This window comes from Pteropus medius, unplaced genomic scaffold, assembly GCF_902729225.1.
Source record: "Pteropus medius unplaced genomic scaffold, Ma_sr-lr_union100, whole genome shotgun sequence".
In the NCBI taxonomy this organism is placed as follows: Eukaryota; Metazoa; Chordata; class Mammalia; order Chiroptera; family Pteropodidae; genus Pteropus; species Pteropus medius.
In genome coordinates this window covers 64,959,531-64,978,383 of record NW_024349800.1, presented here as the reverse complement: position 1 = coordinate 64,978,383, position 18,853 = coordinate 64,959,531, and positions in this window count along the sequence as shown.

Below are 18,853 nucleotides of genomic sequence, written 5' to 3'. Positions count from 1 at the left end.
TCTCCAAGTCCTCATTCTCATGGCTGGGTGAAATCAAGTCATCTCCTACATGAAGGCAAGAAACATTCACCTACCCACCACCCGTGGGCTATCTTTTTCTTGCTTACAAAGTAGCCACATCACTTGTTAAGAACATAGGCTAATGGGCTTCGAGTACCAGGATCATCACATTATTAGTAGCATTTTGGAAATTACCAGACCTCTCCAAGTTTTGACTTTATCTTTTTTACAATAGGGATAACAATAGTACTTTTGTCACGTGGTTGTTACCAAAGTTGAGGCAAGCCACATAAGACAACTAGCCAGAGCCTACTCGTATTAGTAGTCTATCAACATTATTAGTGATGATATTATTGCTGTTGACTTCCATTCTCTTGGTTGTCTCTCAATTCTTTGTTCCGCTGACTTCGTGGGTTTCTACTCAGCTTCTCCGTTCTCTAAACGCACATTCTTTGGGGAAAAATTTGTAGAGATAGGGGTGGGCTTGGGTAGCTTTCCAATAGTAGTCTGTGGAAGTGGATCATGGTGTGCCTTGAGATATTTATCCCATCAGCACTAGCAGTGGTCAGGGAATCCTGAGAAATTGCCTTTCATTTTGAGCAGCTTTTTGTAGGCTCTTCAGAATGCTGTCAGAGCAATGGCGCCTAACATGAAAAAGGCTGGCAAGCACCTGAATTAGAGAATATTGTCCAGAAGACCACAAAATATTCACCTGAGCAGAGCTCAGTATCTCAGGAGAGGTGCCTTGTGGGGCTTCCTGGAATGGCACGCTGATGGGTATATTTATGATGGTGGGAGGGAGGAGATGAGCAGGTCACAGCTGCTGGGGAGAATGCTTCCCATCTGAACTTGGATATTGCTATTTTTCACTGGCCAGAGTATGTCAGTGTCAGGTATTTCTTTGCCCAAATTCCTGCACAGTATCCCCTCAAATTTTTTTTCATTCTTGTTCTACCAACGCTTCTTTGTGGGTAAGCCATCCTTTCTTTGTTGTTAAAAATCCTGACTCTAAGCAGCTTATTTCCTCTAAGATTACTTTCCAGCCCTTGTAGGTGGCCCTGTGTTCCTGAGAAACATCTCTCACTACAAGTCTCTTCGGGATCTTGTGAGAACATCTGTAATGCCTGCAATAACCCCTGCTGAGTGTTCTTGACCGCAGCTGAAAAGAGATGTCAAACAAATCTTCTTCTCGTCACACATGACTTGGTGGGGGTGAAGCAACCACAAAGTAATCCCCTCTTGTTTCCCTGGTGGACATCTCTCTCAGTGCAGCGAAGCTGGCTTTGGTGGCTGTGGTCAGAGAGGCCCCTGTGTCTTGCATCTCACTCCTCTTTACACAGAGTGTCTCCAAAAAATGTGTTCTGGGCTGAGGCTTCATTAACAGTAAAATAGGACCCCCAAATCTCCATCCCAAAGTCCAAACCTAAAACAAACAAAGAGAAGCCACCCAAAATGTGAGAACTAATCACCAAACTGGAGTGAGAAAAAGGCTCGAGGCATAGAAGAAATAATTTTATGTTCAAGAAAGAAGCAGAACTTCACACAGCTGGTGAGAAACCTTCTGGAACTTTTTTTTCCCCCTATGGGCTGGCTTGAAATGAAAATCTAAAGATATTGCAGAAGTGAAGTCGGTGAATTTTACAAGGTCATCAAGTAGAGCTGTTTTTCAGTCAACATTTATTTAACATCTGTTGTGTCCAGCACTTTACTAGGCACTTAATATTCTTTGTTTGATTCCATTTCCAAAACGATTCTGTAAGTTAAGGACTATGGCTATTCCCATTTTATAGATAAGACTAGTATAGGTTAAGAAGCACATCTAATGGAGATGCAACCTGGAGATCAAATTTATATGTCCACAAAGCTTGTGATACTTCAACTATTCTTCATTATTTCCTAAGGCAGATAAAAATCTCTGGAGCAAATGTTTACCTTTGTAGCTTGGTATCAGAATAAAAGCCATTTATTTATTCATGCTTTCATGCATTCTTGTGTTCATTTTCTAACAAGTATTTAGGGAGTGTCTATTCTGTTCCAGGCACTGTATGCTCAGTCACAGTGTGCCACCTGGGTCTATGGTTTAAATAAATCACTAGGTTAATACCTACTCTAAGGAAATAGTTTGCTTCCATATCAAAAGTAGAAGAAAGATACGGATGAAAAGAGCCAAAAGTCCTTGTGTCCTATCTACTGCCTTATTTCTATCTACAGAATTATTTCAAATTGTATATGTTCCATCAATGTATTTTCCAATCAGAGATGCCACCTCTTTTCTTCCATGGGATTCTGGTGTGATCGTACCATGGCTTTTTAATGACCAAAGACTATTTACAGTTATCTGTCTCAGGAGCTAATATCCTATTTTTCCAAGCCCTCTTGTGGGTAAAATAAATCATTTTCATTGAAATGCATAAACTCAGCCCTTTCTAGAGTAAGGAGCATGAACTTCATCCATGACCCAAAGCAAGGCCAATAGCTCCATCCATGCACTAGATAGAACCCATCTCCTGTTTCCTCCTCAAGAACATTTCTTTAGTAACCATCCTTTCTTCTCTTGAAGCATTATATTTCTCCTCTCTTCTGGAAAACTTCTATCAGCATTCATACATGCCATGATTTCTCCCATATTAAAGAAAGAAAGAAAGAAAGAAAGAAAGAAAGAAAGAAAGAAAGAAAGAAAGAAAACTTGAACAGAAGAAAGAAAGAAAGAAAGAAAGAAAGAAAGAAAAGAAAGAAAGAAAGAAAGAAAGAAAGAAAGAAAACTTTTGCTTCACTATTCTTGCAGGCATCTCCATTTCTCCTTCCCTTTACAGCAAAACTTCTTTGAAAAGTTGTCTTGGTTCACTTTCTCTAATTTCCCTCCTCCCATCTCTGTTTAACACACTGTAATCAGGACTTTTTTCTCCTGCCGTTTCACCAAAACCTCTTATCAAGATCATCTTATAGACATAATGGCTATTTCTCACCCCTCAGACTATCTGACATATCAACAGCAACATTTGGCCCACTTTATCACTCCTCCTTGAAACACTCTCTTCACTTGTCTTCTAGAATACCGGGAATCACTAATTTTCCTTTAAAATTTTCTGGCTTCTTTGTCTAAAGTCACTTTGTTGATTCTTCTTCATTTGCTCAACCTCTAAATGTCGGATATCTTCTCTTTTCTACCCATACACACATTGCCTTGGGTAACGCATTCGGTCTGTGGCTTTAAATATCGTCCCCAGTGCATTCTTTCTCCTCTGCTCAAGATTCATATATTCATGCCTACTTGACCTACTGAAACTATAATAGGCATCACAAACCCATCATATCCAAACATTAGCTCATGATATTCTAACCTCCACCATCCTCTTCTTCATCTCCTGCTTCTCCATTTATGGCAACTCCATTCTTCCCATTGTTCTGGCTCAAAGTCTTGGTGATATCTTTGACTCCCTCCGCCCTTTCTCTCACTCTGCACATCTGATCTGCCAAAAAATCTTCTCACTCCTACTTTCAAAATATGCCCAGAATTCAACCACTTCTCACCAGACCAACTGGCACTACCTTGGTCCAAGCCACCATCATCTCTTGCCTGAATTATTGCATTAGCTTCCCAGTTATTTTCCTTGATTCTGTTCTTGATTTATCATGCTCTATTTTCAACACGGCAGTCGGAATGATTCTGCTCAAAGCCCTCCGATGCTTCCCATGCCCCAGGGTAAGAGCCCAGAGAGCCCGGCACGACCCACACTGATCTCCTTGCTGTTTCTTAGATATACCAAGCATATTTCTCCTTCAGGGTCTTTGCACTTGCTTTTCTCTCTACCTAGTATGTTCTTCCCCCAGGATTCTACATGGCAATTTCCCTCATTTCCTTTTAGATCTTTACTCAAATATCACTTCTTTAGTAAGGTTTAGTAGACCAACATTTCAAATTTTATTACTGTAGTTCAGCACATAGAAGAGTACCTGGTATGTAGTATATTCTCAAAAGTATTGGGCGAATAAATTGAAGATTGAGACAAGGAATAAGGCCTAGACTAGAAAAACTGCCTGGCTTGCAAAAGAAACCTGAAAAACACCAAAATATATAAAACGCCACTTCTAAAACCCTAATGCTGGGAAGTTACTAGATACTAGGTCTTATACCACTGAATCTTGTCCATAAAATGCTTAATAAAGTAAAATATTTGCTATTCCCTTCTGGGTACTGAAAGGGGGGAAATTGCAAATATTGCAAAAGTATAAGGTGAAGGCCAATGATAAATTAACTGGAATATTGCTTATCATGCTTTAATATCAGCAATAATAAAGCACAATACTAGCTTTGAGTCAAATGACATCGTGGGCTTTCATCTATCCAAGTTTTTTCTAGAGGCAGTTTAGTTCTGTTTCCTCTTTCATGAAAATGTGATAGATACTTCTTAGCAACTTACATAGGAAGCCGTTTGTGGGATTGCATGTCAAAAGGTGATGAAGCATGACGCTGCACCCAGACGAGAACTGATTTCTCTTCTTAAGGGTGAAATTTCACACGAAACATCAGGCTCATGATCAGCAGATCTGAGAAATGGGTGCTAACCGTGGAGAGTTTTCAGCAGCGAGGGGAAACATGTGGGGAGGGGGGAATGTGGATGGTGAGAAAATGAAAGCTAAAAAGGTATGTAAGTTATTTCAAGGGTACAGCAGGGCTTGACACTCAGGCCTTGCACTTGGAGTCACCCCCACTCAACCCCATACCTTGTGGCTGACAGTCATCAAAGGCAAGACATGTATTGCAGGTCCCTTATCAGTCTTATCTACACCTCCAAAGTCTTCTTGCCACACTGGGTCTGGTCAGCTCCTGAGTCTTAGCTCCAACTCCTACTGTTGGCCCTGGTCCTACACTTAATACTTGCTGATTGTCCTTGATTTCCCCAGTTTTCACCCAAATGTCACATAAGGACTTTAGGTCAGGCTCCCCAGCTGGATCTTTCCTCTCTTGCCCTCTGAACATAAGACACCCAACTCTCTTCCTAGCCCTACAGCCTAAATTCCCACAAGTGAAAAGAAAAAGAAGTCCAGGCCAAGTGATTTCCTAACAGGGCTTTGTGTGTACACCTTTGGCAGGGAGAGTATGTGACTCGGTCAGCTAGGGTCATCTCATCTTACCAGCATCTCCTTGTTCTTTGTCTAATTCAACAAACTCCATGGCAACGCTGGGTATGCTCAGCTTACCTAACCTTCCCCAACCTCACTGTTAACAATTCTCTCACTTAGCCGAGCGGGTGAGAGCTTCCCTCTCCCAGTCACCTCCTTTGATTCCTGCATCACTGCAGGGAGTGGGGGTATCGTCTCCTGGACAAAAGAATCAGGGGGGGACCCAGGGAAGGGAAATTCAAGCCTGTGGATGGAGGAGTGGGAAGCGAGTCTGATCCTACAGGAGCACTGTTCTAGAAGACTACATTTCAAGCGGAAAAAAATGACTGGTTGTTGACTCTTGCATTCAATGAGAATCTGAACATATAGCATGTTTTAATTTTTTTTTTTAGTTTTGGGGCGACTAGCACAGTGTGCGGATGTTTGTGTCATTCGGGATACCTCCTGACGGCTAAGTGTGAGAACACATCCTCTATCCTTCCTGACCTGTAACTCAGATGGTCATTTACATGTGGTTCTGGACTCCACCTCCCAAACTGAGGCTTCTCTGGCAATGACAAATACCCATACTGTGCTAATTAAAAGATATTTCATAGATATTTCAGTCATTTCATAGGCCCATTGATTTATGCTGTTTTTGTCATTATTCTTTTTTATAATAAATATTCTTTTATTGTTTATCTTTTTATTCTTATTTTACATTTGTAGAGTATTAGATAACTTTCGAAGCATTTTCTCATACACCATCCCATTTGGCTCTCATGGAGGTCCTATAAGGAAGGAAGTACAAGTATTGGTGGTGATGTGTCCTCCTGAAGGCAGTCACACCAAAATGCTGAGAGGCTAAAGGACCTGGCTGGTGTCAGGACATGAACCCAGGTCCTCTGGCACCAGGTCCAAGGCTTTCCCACTAGCCAGCCTGACTCCTTCTGATCGTAAGCCTTATTATGTTTCAGGAGGTGGTTTAACCTATAGAACATGTAAATGTGTACAATAATGAGATGAGTGATAACAGAGCTCTGCATTACCATGCATGCTGTTTAGTTGACGTCAAGGGGTATGTCCCCATCCCTACTCCTTTCTCTTGAACAACGTCCCTGGACAGAATCAATCTCTCCTGCCTCTGCTCTCCTGTACCATGTAATTCAAAAGTGCTAAGAAAACACTTATAAGATTGCAGTACAGATTGGTGTAAAAGGGCAGCTTGGCTGAGACTAGAATATGACAACTTTGAGGTTAAGCACCACTCCCCTGGAGGCCTTCTCTGTGCTCTGGGCAGAGACAATCACTCTAACTGTCATGAAACGTTCAGGGACTTGGTTACAGGTGTCAAGCAACATCCTGTGATTTCCCGGGGGCCTGGGTGCTCCATGGGAAATAATCTGAACCTTTACTTTATTTGGAATTCAGAGCTTCAAAGACATATCTGATGGACTGGATGGGGAAGAGTCCCCACGGAAAGGAGAGAGAATGGGAACTTATAGAAAGAAATCTCCATAAGTGAACGATGAGTCTGGCAGGGTGAGCAAGGCTGAGCCACAGGGTCTGAGGCTTAGAGGAGACAGGAGACCCTGGTGCAGAGCAAGGCTGCCCTGGATGCCATTCCACTTCTCCTAGTGAGTCTATGGCCTCTGCAGAAGAAGGGAGCTGGCAGGAGCCCTGTGTGATTAAGTGTCCTGTCCCACTGCTGTGGGTCCTCCCTCAAGGGTCTGGGCCCTAAATGAGTGTCCATTTCCCCACCAGCTTCAGAGAGAGGTGGTCAGTGGAGCTTGGCAGGAGGAGACGTTAAGAACTCCTAACTGCAATTCTGAAGGACATGCAGCTGCCGGGGACTGTCCAAAGCCATGTGCGAGCCTGTGACTCACTCTTTGAGCATCCCAGTCAAACACCGTTAGAGGCGTCCAAGCTCCAGAGATCTACGGAGAAGTAAGGGTGAATCGGCAGCATGGCTTATTTGTGAAATGCCCCCAGCTCTTTTGGGGGTACTCTTATAGAGACTCCAGAAATAAGGAAGACTGAGACTTGGTGTTGACAAGGCTAACTCTCACCATGGTGGAATGGAGGGTCTCCAAAAATAATGGACAATGGTGGAATTCAAGAACTCCAACAAAGGAGTGACATAGGTTTACGTGATTTCACCTTATTAACTATGAGCTTCCAAGGCAGGGAGCACATCTGATTTGCCTTTAGAGGTGGAAGGTGCTTAATGATGATTACAGATACTTGTATCCAGAGGTTAGAACCTCCATATCCTTTTAAATTACTTTATTTTGTAATTGCAGTAAAATATTTAAAGTTAAAACTTACCATTTTAACTATTTTTAGTGTACAGTTCAGCAACATTAAAAACATTTACATTGTCGTGCAGCTATCACAACCATCGATCCACATAACTCTGTATTTTGTAAAACTGAAATTCTGTGCCCATCATTCCGCATTCCTCCTCCCCATAGCTCCTGGCAACCATTATTCTACTTTTCGTCTGTATGAATTTTACTGCTCTAAGTACCTCGTATGAATGGAATCATGCTATGTTTGTCTTTTTTGTGACTGGCTTATTTCACTTAGCGTAATGTCCTCAAGGTCCATTCATGTCGAACATATGTCAGGATTTCCTTCCGTTTAAAGGCTGAATAATATTCCATTGTATGTATACACCATATGTGTTTATCCATTCATATGTCAATGGACACTTGGGTTGCTTCTGTATCTTGGCTATCGTGAATAATGCTCATGAACATGGATGTACAAATATCTCCCACTGTGTTGTTTTGCACATTATTTGTTATGCCCCCGTCCCAGCACCCTCTCAGCTCTCTCCACCTAACTCTTACCCAGCCTTCTGATCTCACCTTTGATGTCACTTCATCCAGGGAGCTGTCCTTGACACTACAGACCAATTTGGTTGCCTCCGCCTGGCTCCCATAGCTCCCCAAAGCACACAGTTTACTGTTATTGCCTTTTCGTCTTTCCCACTAGCCTGTAAATTTTTGATAAAAGGGTCTCTGTCCACTTCATCATTGTATCCCTAAGACCTAGTGCAGTGCTTGGACTGTAGAAGCCCTAAGAAAATTCTTGAATGTAAGAACACATTTCGCAAGCCAGGTGGGGATAGAGTGTGCAATGCATATACAGGCAGCCTTGGACCATTTGACTATGGTCCCTTCTCTTAGTATTCGAAAAGTATTCATTATGTGCTAAGCCTTATGTTAAGCCCCAAGGACAGGCAGAAGCTATGGAACTTGGGTCCCCTGAATTCCTAGGGCATTCAGACTAGTTGAGGAGACAAGAACTAGATCTGGTGAACAAGGTGAGGTGGAATGTGGTGAAAGAGCCAAATGAGTGTCAGAAGTACATTCAAAACAAGGAGAATGAACTGGTTTCCTATGGCTGCTAGAACAATTTAACACAAATTTTGTAGCTTAAAACAATATACATTTATTCTCTTACATTTCTAGAAGTCAGAAGTCTAAAATCAAGGTGTTGGTATGGCTATATTCCTTCCTGAGGCTTTAGGGGCACATTCGTTTCCTTGCCTCATCCAGCATCTACAGGCTGTCTGTATTCCTCAGCTTGTGGCCCCTTCCCCTATCTTCAAAGTGCATCACTCCAACCTCTGGTGCTGTCCTCACATCTCATGTTTCCAACTCCAACCCTCCTTTGTCCTTCTTATAAGGACATGTGTGATTACCTTGGGACAATCCTGTCAATCCAGGATCATCTTCCCATCCCAAGGTTCTTCACTTGGTCACATTTGTAAAATCCTTTTAGCTATGTAAGGGAACATAGTCACAGATTTGCAGGAGTAGGACATGGACATCTTTGAGGGGCCATTATTCTGTCTGCCATTGGAAGTTTTACATGAGCCAAACCAGTGAGGGCAGACTGCTAAGGATGGGACTTGAATACATACCTCACAGGAGCGGGAAGACTTAGGAAGGCTAAGAAGACAAGTCAGGTGAGGGAGGGGGGTTCAGGAAATCAGTGTGGCTTGCAGGTAGAACACTGAGGCCATGGCTGGTTGGGAGAAAAAGATTTAGGTGAAGGAGGTATGTGAGGTAATGCTGGGGAAGTGTGGAGGATGTTTATCCAGATTTCCAAGGACCTTGGCTGCTAGGCAGAGCCATCTGGCATCACTCTGATGGTCATAAATCCCCCTTGGCAGTTTCTGTGTAGGAGTTCTGCACTCTCTCCTCTGGGTTGGCTCTGGATTACCTCCAAGTATCTTTTTTTTTTTTCCACATGCTTTTTAATGAGCACTAAGATAGAAATGGAATAAATCTATTCAGACCCTTACGTGAACATTTTAGTTGCTGTCCCCTGTAGCCCTCTGTAATAGCAAAAAAATAAAAGTGACACCCAGGAATGGGAGGGCCTCAGTTCAGGGAGGGGAGTTCAGCTCCCTGAGATGTGGTGCCCAGGATGAGCTGGCTTCTACAAGAAAACTGTGCAGCCAGCTGTTTCCCGAGAGCCCAGGAGACCACAGAAGGTGTCCTGTTTCCCCAAGGAGGTCTCTCTGCATTCCTGCAGCACACTGGAAAATAAGACCTAGCTGAGGAATTGGGGGGTCGGGGGCTTAGTTTTGCTTTGATTTCCTTTTCTCCTGTCCTCAGCCTAGGAATAGGGTCAGTGAGGGTGCAGCAGCTGCTGGTGCTGAGGTGAAGATCTCAGCACTTTTTGTTGCCAGAATCTCAACTCCTTCACCACCTGGTGGGGCTTTTGGGATAATGTGAGGTGGAGGCAGGGCAGGTCCTGGGCTAAGTTATCATGATGCCCTCCAGCACCTGGCCTTCCCTATCCTTCTTATCTTCCTTTAAGGAGTGGCTATATACCCAGGGACTGCCTACTAACTAGTCTGTCTTCTCTGATCCTTGAACCCTGGTTACTTCTTGCCTTGCCCAAATTTCCATAGTAATGCTGGGAAATGAACATTGTTGATTCCAGCCCTAAACTCCTTTCTAGCTGAACCTGCCTACTTCCTACATCCTAAAAATAGACAGTCAAATGTGTCCTGCAGCTGAGCACATTCCTATCACCATAGTCCAGCACATGACCATGCAAGTCAAATCCCTCAACATCTTTTTGGTCTAACAATCACCTCCCACTTGATCCTCTCCAATTAATTCTACACTTGATTCTCTCCAATTAATTCTCATGAAGCAGTTTAAAACACAAATTAGATCACATCATTCCTCTGCTCAAAACCTTCCAATGGCTTGTCCTCTCACTCAGAATAGAATCCAGCCTCCTCTCCACAACCTAGGCTGCCCTGCATTGCCAGGCTCCTGTGGGCTCATTAATCCTGCCTCTTACCACTGTCCCATTCCCATCCAGTCTCCTTTCTGGTCCTGGGACACATCAGGGTTACTCCCACCTTAGTCTTCCTTCTCAATACTCCCTCTACAGACAGTACACTTTCTCCAAACTTCAGAATTGCTCATTCTCTCACTTCACTCAGCATCTGCTTGAAGACCATCTCATAGAGGTATTTTCTGGACACCACATCTGAAATGGTGCTCCCTTTCCCCTAGAATCATTTACCTTCAGGGCATTCACTGACATTTGACATTTATTTTATGACAATGTATTTGTGTTCCTATTTTCTCCCCTAGAAGGTAAACTCCATGGAGTCTAGTTTTCGTCTCATTCATCACTATGTCCTAATGTCTCATACAGTGCCTAGCCCAAAGCAGACATGTAATAAATATTTGTTGAATGAATAGATGATGAAATCATTTACTTCATAGACAATGACTGAGACTACTATATGCCATTCACTGCAATAGGTGAACAACATTGCTTACCTGTTCCCTGGGAACTCACAGTCATTTGAGCAAAGATTAGAAATATATATATATATTTCTCCAAGGTCTAAGGAACTATTAGAACTTGACGTGAGCTACCCACTCATCAAAGGTCTTTAAATCACCCTTAGAAAGGGCTGGTTGCCTCTAAGTCCTTAACATTAGTAGAGCCATCATGGATAAAGTTGTCTAGAGATCTAAGGATGCCCACATCCCAAAGGGTTGGTGGAAAAATATCAGAGTCTGATACTGGACCTCAGAGGCTTGCCCCTATGAAGCTGATGGCCTCGCAATCTCTCATCAGGAACCCCAATATAGGGGAGCCACTGTTTCCAGGAGCTCACCAAGGCAGGGCTCCCTAAGAGCCATCCTCTGTGTGTTGCCAGGTATTGAACACTGACTGTTAGGCCACTTGTGGGGCCAATGCTGCCTCAAAGGGCCTGGCCCTGTGATATAGAAAATTGCCCCAGCTTGCCATTCTGAGTGCTGGAGGCTGATGTGCTGTATGCCAGAGAAGCCTGCCTTGGCCATGACTGGATGTGGGAGGCTTCCCCAGGCTACCATGTGTCTCTTTTTAAGAGTCAGTAGAACTCTGGCATATGTCCAATAAATAGCCTTAGTTATTTAGAGCAGGAGAAGCCCCTACCTGTTAGCACTATGACAACAAAATGCTGCTGAGGAAGCAATAGAGCTTGGAAGGAGAATGGGTAAAGCATCAAAGCCACTTCTGCCCTATCAGCAAGGCTGTTCCCATGTAGCTTTGCCCATCCTGGATGGGCTCTGCAAACAGCACCAACTTTGAATATGGAAGGATGACCAATAATCAACTTTTATACTTATCAGAAGTTTTTATATGTTGTGTAATTTGATCCTCACAGTAGTCTTGTGAGGTGAAAGAATCATGTATTTGATCATACTTTAAATAGTATTTTTCCCCTTAGAGTTTATTATAGAAATTTTGGAGTATATGAAAAGATATACTGCATAAAAAGATAATCACATGTAATAATATCACCATGAAATTACTTACTATTAATATGTTGATATATCTTCCACCAGGGTTTTATCCTAAGGAATAAATGTATAAACAGACATCAACTTATGAATCATTCTGTCCTAGAAAAATCCAACTAAGATTGGCTCAAATTCCTATCCCATGGCCCATGAAGTATATCTGAAATTCTCATAGGGATTTATAGTCTCATGATGTACCCTGCCTCTAAGTTACCATCATCTTTTAATTTATCTCTCAGTTCCACATAAGTTGTCATTGTTTCACACCATGACCATGCAACTGTGGAACTCAACCACTCCCCCATTTTCACTGCCCCCTCAACATACACACACACAAAACAAACAAACAAACAAAACATTCACACTCAGCATTTTTGTGTACAGAAAAATGCTCTAGAAAGAAATGTTTAGAGATAACAGGAGGTGTTTTTTATAGCAGTTTAAACAACTTCACCATGTTGTTCAACAGAATTTTCCCTTCTTCTCTTCTATTCTTTCCTAATTTTCCAATGCTTTATTTATTTTTGATGTAGAACGGTTTAGGGATAACTTTTGTTTATTAGTCTCCACCTCTGCTTGCCCTTGTACTCTTACTTTCCACTTCAATCTGCTATCAAAGAATTTTCTTTAGTAAAAAATGTCCCCCCCCCCTACATCCCATAAGGTTTTTTAGTTGCAAGTCAGATAGAACAACTCAGGCAAAAAATAAATAAATAAAATTTATCAGGAAACATAAAGTAGCACATAGAATTGAGATAGAAAAAAAATCGAAAACAGTCTCAGAAAAGACAGAAACTAAAGTATCCTAAAATAATAAATAGTTGAGAGTATACCACCAATCAGTATGACAACCTGAGACTTTTCCTGTCTTTCTTTCAACCCACTCAAGATTGAAATTCCAGGGAGAGTACTTGACTGGCCTAGATTGTTTCACCTGCTCACAACTTGGTCATGAAAGGGCAGTCCCACCAAAACGACATTCAACAGCACACAAGTAGTTCTCCGAGGCAAGTGAGATTACTACGTATACCCATAAGATGTACACCCATAAGCGGGAGAACAGAAACCTGATCCTCAGCTCACTTGTCTCAGCACTCTTTTAACCACTAATTTGGGGAGGTGGTGGTGGTGGAGGGAAGATATTCTTGTGTATATTTCTTTCTCTCCATAGAATATACTTTTGATGCTCTATGCTGATATCGCTTAGCTAATTCCCATTTATCCTTTTCATTCAGTTCTCAGCTTATTCTTTTGTTTTCTGACACATCTTCCATGATCCCTAACCAAAATATGGGTTAGGTCTCTCAATTTTGTCTTCTCGAGCACCACACAGGTCTTCCTAGATAAACTGTAGGCTCCTTGAGAGCTTGAAAACTGTCGACCTACAAGACCTAACACAGGAACTGGTATGTCGATGGCACACCCAAAATATTATGATTGGCTTATCTGATATGACTTGCCTAGGGACAAGTATAAGGAGGCGAAGGGAATTGGAATTGATCCCAGAGGGGAAAAGACACCTGGTTGAGAAGAGAGTAGAGGCTGCTAGAATGAGCATCCCCCACACAAAAGAAACACATATACACCTACACACCCTGCCCAAAATGAACGAAGGATGAAATAATTAGAGAGGATTCTATAGGTAATTGCAGCTTGAAGCAATCAGCCAAACTGCATGTCCTGTGGATTCCAGGAGTGTGGGCTGTGGGGAAGCCCTCAGCAGGAGCACTGCAACATTTAGCGGCAAGGCGGGAGGGAAGACTTTGCCTTCTTAGTTTTCAGTTATTTGAAGAAAGCCAGGAATCTGGGGCATTGGGAGGGGTGCACAGGTTCTATCAATGTCTAGTACTAAAAATAACAAAGTTAAATTTTATGGGGATAGTTGATTAAACTTGGTATTCTATGCCTGTAGTCTCCACAAAATATGTGTGAAAGGTCACCATTCAAGCTAATGTGATATATTTTTCTATTGAAAATAACAACAGCTAACATTTATAACGCTCATCATTTGCCAGGCACTGTGCTAAAACACTTTTCATAAACAATCTCACTTAAATCCTACAGGGGATACTATAGCCTGACTTGCTCAATGTCCACTGTACCCGCTTCTAGGATTACTTCTTACATGCCGTAGCTGTAAGGCTGAAAACTACACTTCTCAGTATGCTTTGTAGCTATAGTCTGTATGTGATTTGGGTTCATCCAATTAAATTTCTTGAAACTTGAACTCATTGATTTGTTAGGGAGATAAAGAGAGGTAAGTGAGCTGTCCATTTTCCTAATGCAGACCCAGTTAACCCTGGAATGAGTTGTGATAATAGCTTCCAGATTGCTGCATTTCAGCTGTTCTTGAGGCCAACAATTCTGGTGGCTTTCTGATCCGTGGGTTATATCTAAGTTGATATAATCCTGAATTCAACACTTGAGACAGTTACCTTCTGGTTCTCCAGCTTTTCGACTGGCTAATTTATGAGTGGGTCATGACTCTTAGTGGGTCAGTACAGTGGTGGTATTTTGGAACTTATTTGCAGACGCTTATCCTAGAGGCTGCTTCTCCCATCATTCAACAATTTTGTATGCACCTGATCTCCTACATTCAATCCTTTTTGCTTAAAATACCTGGACTGTTTTTATGTTATCTGACTAAGCCAAGAAGTACTGTCTCCATTTCACAGACAAGAAAACTGAGGTGGAGAAAAGTTACATAGTAAGTGTGGAACTGTGTTTTGAACTCAGGAAGTTTTCTGGGGTTCAATACCCATCAACCACCATGTTATTCATTCATGCTTTCATACCACCATTATTTATTGGAGAACTTCTATGTGCTGCATAATATGTTAATATCTGTGGATGTTATAGAAAAAAAACAAAGTAAAAAAAATTTTAAATCTAGTTCTACTGACTTGTAACAGAAAGTAAGATAGTTATAAGTACATTTAAATAGTGACATATTTTGCTACAGGCCTGTGCTGTAAAGAGGCACGTAGTTTTTAAAAGCAGGCAATCTGTATCAAAAGCAGGTTGTAAAAGAGCTGGTTGCTAAAGGGATTTAATTTAAATTTTGGTTTACAAATAATTTAGTCAAAATATTGATAAGAATGAAAGAAGCTAGAAAGGAAGAAAAGAGTGAGTTAGCAAATAGGTTGACATCCTTTTATATCATAAATCCCTTTGATCTTCCCCCTAACTTTCCACCATTCCAGACCAGCAGCATTAATTTCAGCTCTCCTCACTTCCATTGGAATTCTTCCCTATAGATAAAGAAGAAGCTAAGTTATGAGTAGGGGACTTGAAAGAAGATAGCTTCTCCATCTGGCCATTTCATTCTAGTGCTGAGACAGAACTTGGTAGTTAGGTCATGAGATGCCTGATCACTGCTGACTGAGAAGGAAAACTCTTGAGAAGCAAAGACTTTCTCAGTAGAGGCTTAATCTGCTGTTGGCAGAAGAAAGACTCCAGGGACAGTAATATCTGGTAAAGCCACAGAAATAAATACTGGAGCCATAAATATGCCTCAAGAAGGAATTTTGACTCTAAATTTCAAGACTGAGAGTGATTTGAAAGAAATGTACTCAAGGTTAGGGATAAAACTGGGTCAAGATAATCGATAGTAGTGAATAATTAGTTAGAGAAATACCCAAAATTTCCTGGGGGGTTAGGTTTTATTTTTTTTTAAGACTTGTACTTTTGGACCATCCACATCTCACTTGGACATTTATTTATTTAAATAAAGAATCATCTTTCATAACAGCAGGAAGCTATATCTACTGGGTGCCCAGATGTCCAGGCCACATGTTTACCCCCAAGGTAACCTGAAGGCACCAGGTCCTAATTTCTGGCCAGCACCCAGGAAAAATAAATAATTTTGTGTGTCCTGGAATTGTGGATCTAAATGTAAAAATGGCAGCAACATTATAGATTTTGCAGAAAACTAAGTAAAAAATTACTCTAAGAAAAAATTTTGAGGCAAATGTGGACTTGGAAGGTACTCAAGTTAAGCATATGTGCCAGATGGATGGTTTCATTTGTTTTGAGGGAACAGGGATCTATGATCCCGTGCTGTCAATTCATCAGTTGACATTTTCAGACACTTGCTATATATCACTGAGAAGTTTCTCCTTCAATCATTCAACTCAATTCAAAATGTACAGACATGCTGAATACCTACTATCTATCAATAAAATATGTGTTCACTTCCTACTATGTGCCATGTTCTGAGGGACACAAAAGATATGTCAGTCAAATAATTGATGTTGGAACACTAAAACAAGTGAAAGACATATAAGATAACTGTTTTTTTCTCCCCTTTTTGAAGGAGAATTATTATTATTATTATTATTAATTATTATTACTTTGCCCCATGAAAGTCAGATTCTATTTTGTGACTTTCACCAATGAAATGTACAGGAAAGTGCTGTGCGTCACTTCCAGGAAGAAGTTTTAAAAGCCAGTTCTTGTTTGACCACAGTCTCCTTTCTCTTTGCCATGATGACTGGTGATGGCAATGTTCCAATAACAACAGCTTCTTGGTTAACCTGGATCCTGGAGTAAGTCAGGTGGAGTTGATTCTTAACTGTGCTACAAGAGACATGTAGCATGAATGAAAAATAACCCTCTGTTTTTGTAAGAAGCAATGTTTTGAAGTTACTTGTTACCACAGCATAACCCAGCCTTATCTGACTTACATAAGAAATCACTATAAAACTAAATTTCATTGAGTAGTTTACTATATCCTGAGCATATGCTGGGGGTTTTATATGCATTATCTCATTGAATTCTCATAAAAATGCCATGAAGTATACATTAACTCTATTTTATAGATGCTGAACTGAGTTCCAGAGCTAAATTCAGACCACACTGAATTGTAGTGCTGGAGTTGAGTTTCAGAACCTGGTTTGTTTGGATCCAGAACCATGAATTTAACTATTATGCCATACTGCCATATAGAGTAGACTGAATATAATCACAGGTCAAGAAGAAATTTTTTGAATAGACTGTAACTGCTCTGGGAAGTACAGAAGGGAAGAGATCAGTGTGCATGAGAACTTCTTGGGAAGAGCTTCATGGAAGAAGCGAGAATGAAAAAATGGGTAGGTTTTAGATAAAAGTAAAGGAAGCTGCAATGTTTTCAGATCTTTTTGGAATGGAGACAGGGAGAGAGAAGAGACTTCATTTATCTGGTTGAAATATGGTAATACAATGGATATACCAAATCTGGAAATTGGTTTAGTCTACTCTTAAGAACTTCACAGTCAGAGAGGGAAGATAAGGCCTTTACCCAAATTGCTATCATAATTTAGGGAAGCTCCACTAGGAGGCATGCTGGAATTTTCTATATAAAGTGGGTTAAGACTTATCAAATCAAGACTAAGCAGAAATCTCCTCACCCATATAGGTTAGGGGTTTGGCGGGGGGAGGGGAGGCGGGGAACATGTCTGCTGCAGAGAAGGCAGCCCAAGTTCTCAGATACAATACCTTCAAGCACATAGCAGTCTTTGTCCCAAATCCAGAAGGGGCTGTCATAGAAATAATACAATTAAGTTGGTGGAAGATGACAAGAGAAAGAATTATTTTATCATCCATGACAATTCCTAACAACATTGGATCAGATGTGGCTAGGCAGGGCTCCAAGGCTGTTTCTGTACATTCTGCTTCTGTTGTACTGGCCCAGGCATGGGATAAGACCAGGGTTTCATGGGCACCTTAACGCGGGTGGCAGAGAAGAAAGGTTTTCTTGAACCCTCACCAGCACCTCTGAAAACTCTGATTTGGGAAGTCTGGAGTTGTACCTAGGAATCTTTATTTTTACCGAGGACTGATGTGATTCTAGTGTTGATGGTCTTTGAACCTCATTAAGAAGAACAATAACAATAAAAAAAAATTTTTAAAAATAACATCAAAGAAAACATTTTTCTGGAAGTTAAAGAAGACTTGCATTACAACTAACTGAAATACAGGGAATAATGTGATGCATTCTTTGAAAGAGATATCTAATGCTTTAAGAATTCAGTGATTTAAAAAGTAAAATAAAATTTAAAAATAAAAGTTAATTCAGTGAGCAGCAAAACAAAACGGGGGGTCTATGAACCTCTGAAATTATATGCAAATGTGTATTGGCTCATTTACATATTTTCTGAAGAGGTCATAACTCAAAATGTTTAAGAATCACTGAGTCAGAGTAAGCACCATTCCACTTGGACTTTAAAGGGAAGCTGGAATTTTAGCAACCAGAAATAATAGTAAACAAAGGTACAGAGTCAGCAAAGCAAGACAACTGTGATGCAGTAAGTTTGGGTAGAGTGCGAGATACTCATAGAACAGTTGTGAGGAGTAAAGCTGGGAAAGCAGACGAGGACAAGATCATGGAGAGCCTTGAATGCCAATTAATTGCAATGTAATAAGAAGCCATTAAAGATTTATCGGCAGAATAATGATGTGTTGAATCTGTGCTTCAGAAAGATAAAACCCTCAGGAATGTGGGATGGAGTGGAGGGTAGAGAGAATTGTGGAGATACTGAACAGGAGGTTATAGTCGGTCCTAGCAAGAAGGCTGAGCATGTGAAAAGCTGGAAATAGAAACACATATTATTAAAGAAGAATCGACAACACTTGATGATTAATTAGAGGTAGGGTGGTGTCAAGGATGACCAACTGAGGCTGACTGACAAAAAGAAAGAATATGTTACTCACAGAAAAGGTAAATCAGGTGTAAAAACAACATTAAACCATGACTATGTTTCAGTCACTAAGCTTGGCAATTTGGACACACTAGCTCTTTTTCCCAAGTAGGTGTTTTAATTTCCCATCTCACTATTGAAGAAATAGAGACACAAAAATGAATTTCTTAGGGTCACACAGCTAAAGCAGCTGAGATTGGAACTCAAGCCTATAAAACTCAAAAAGCCATTCTT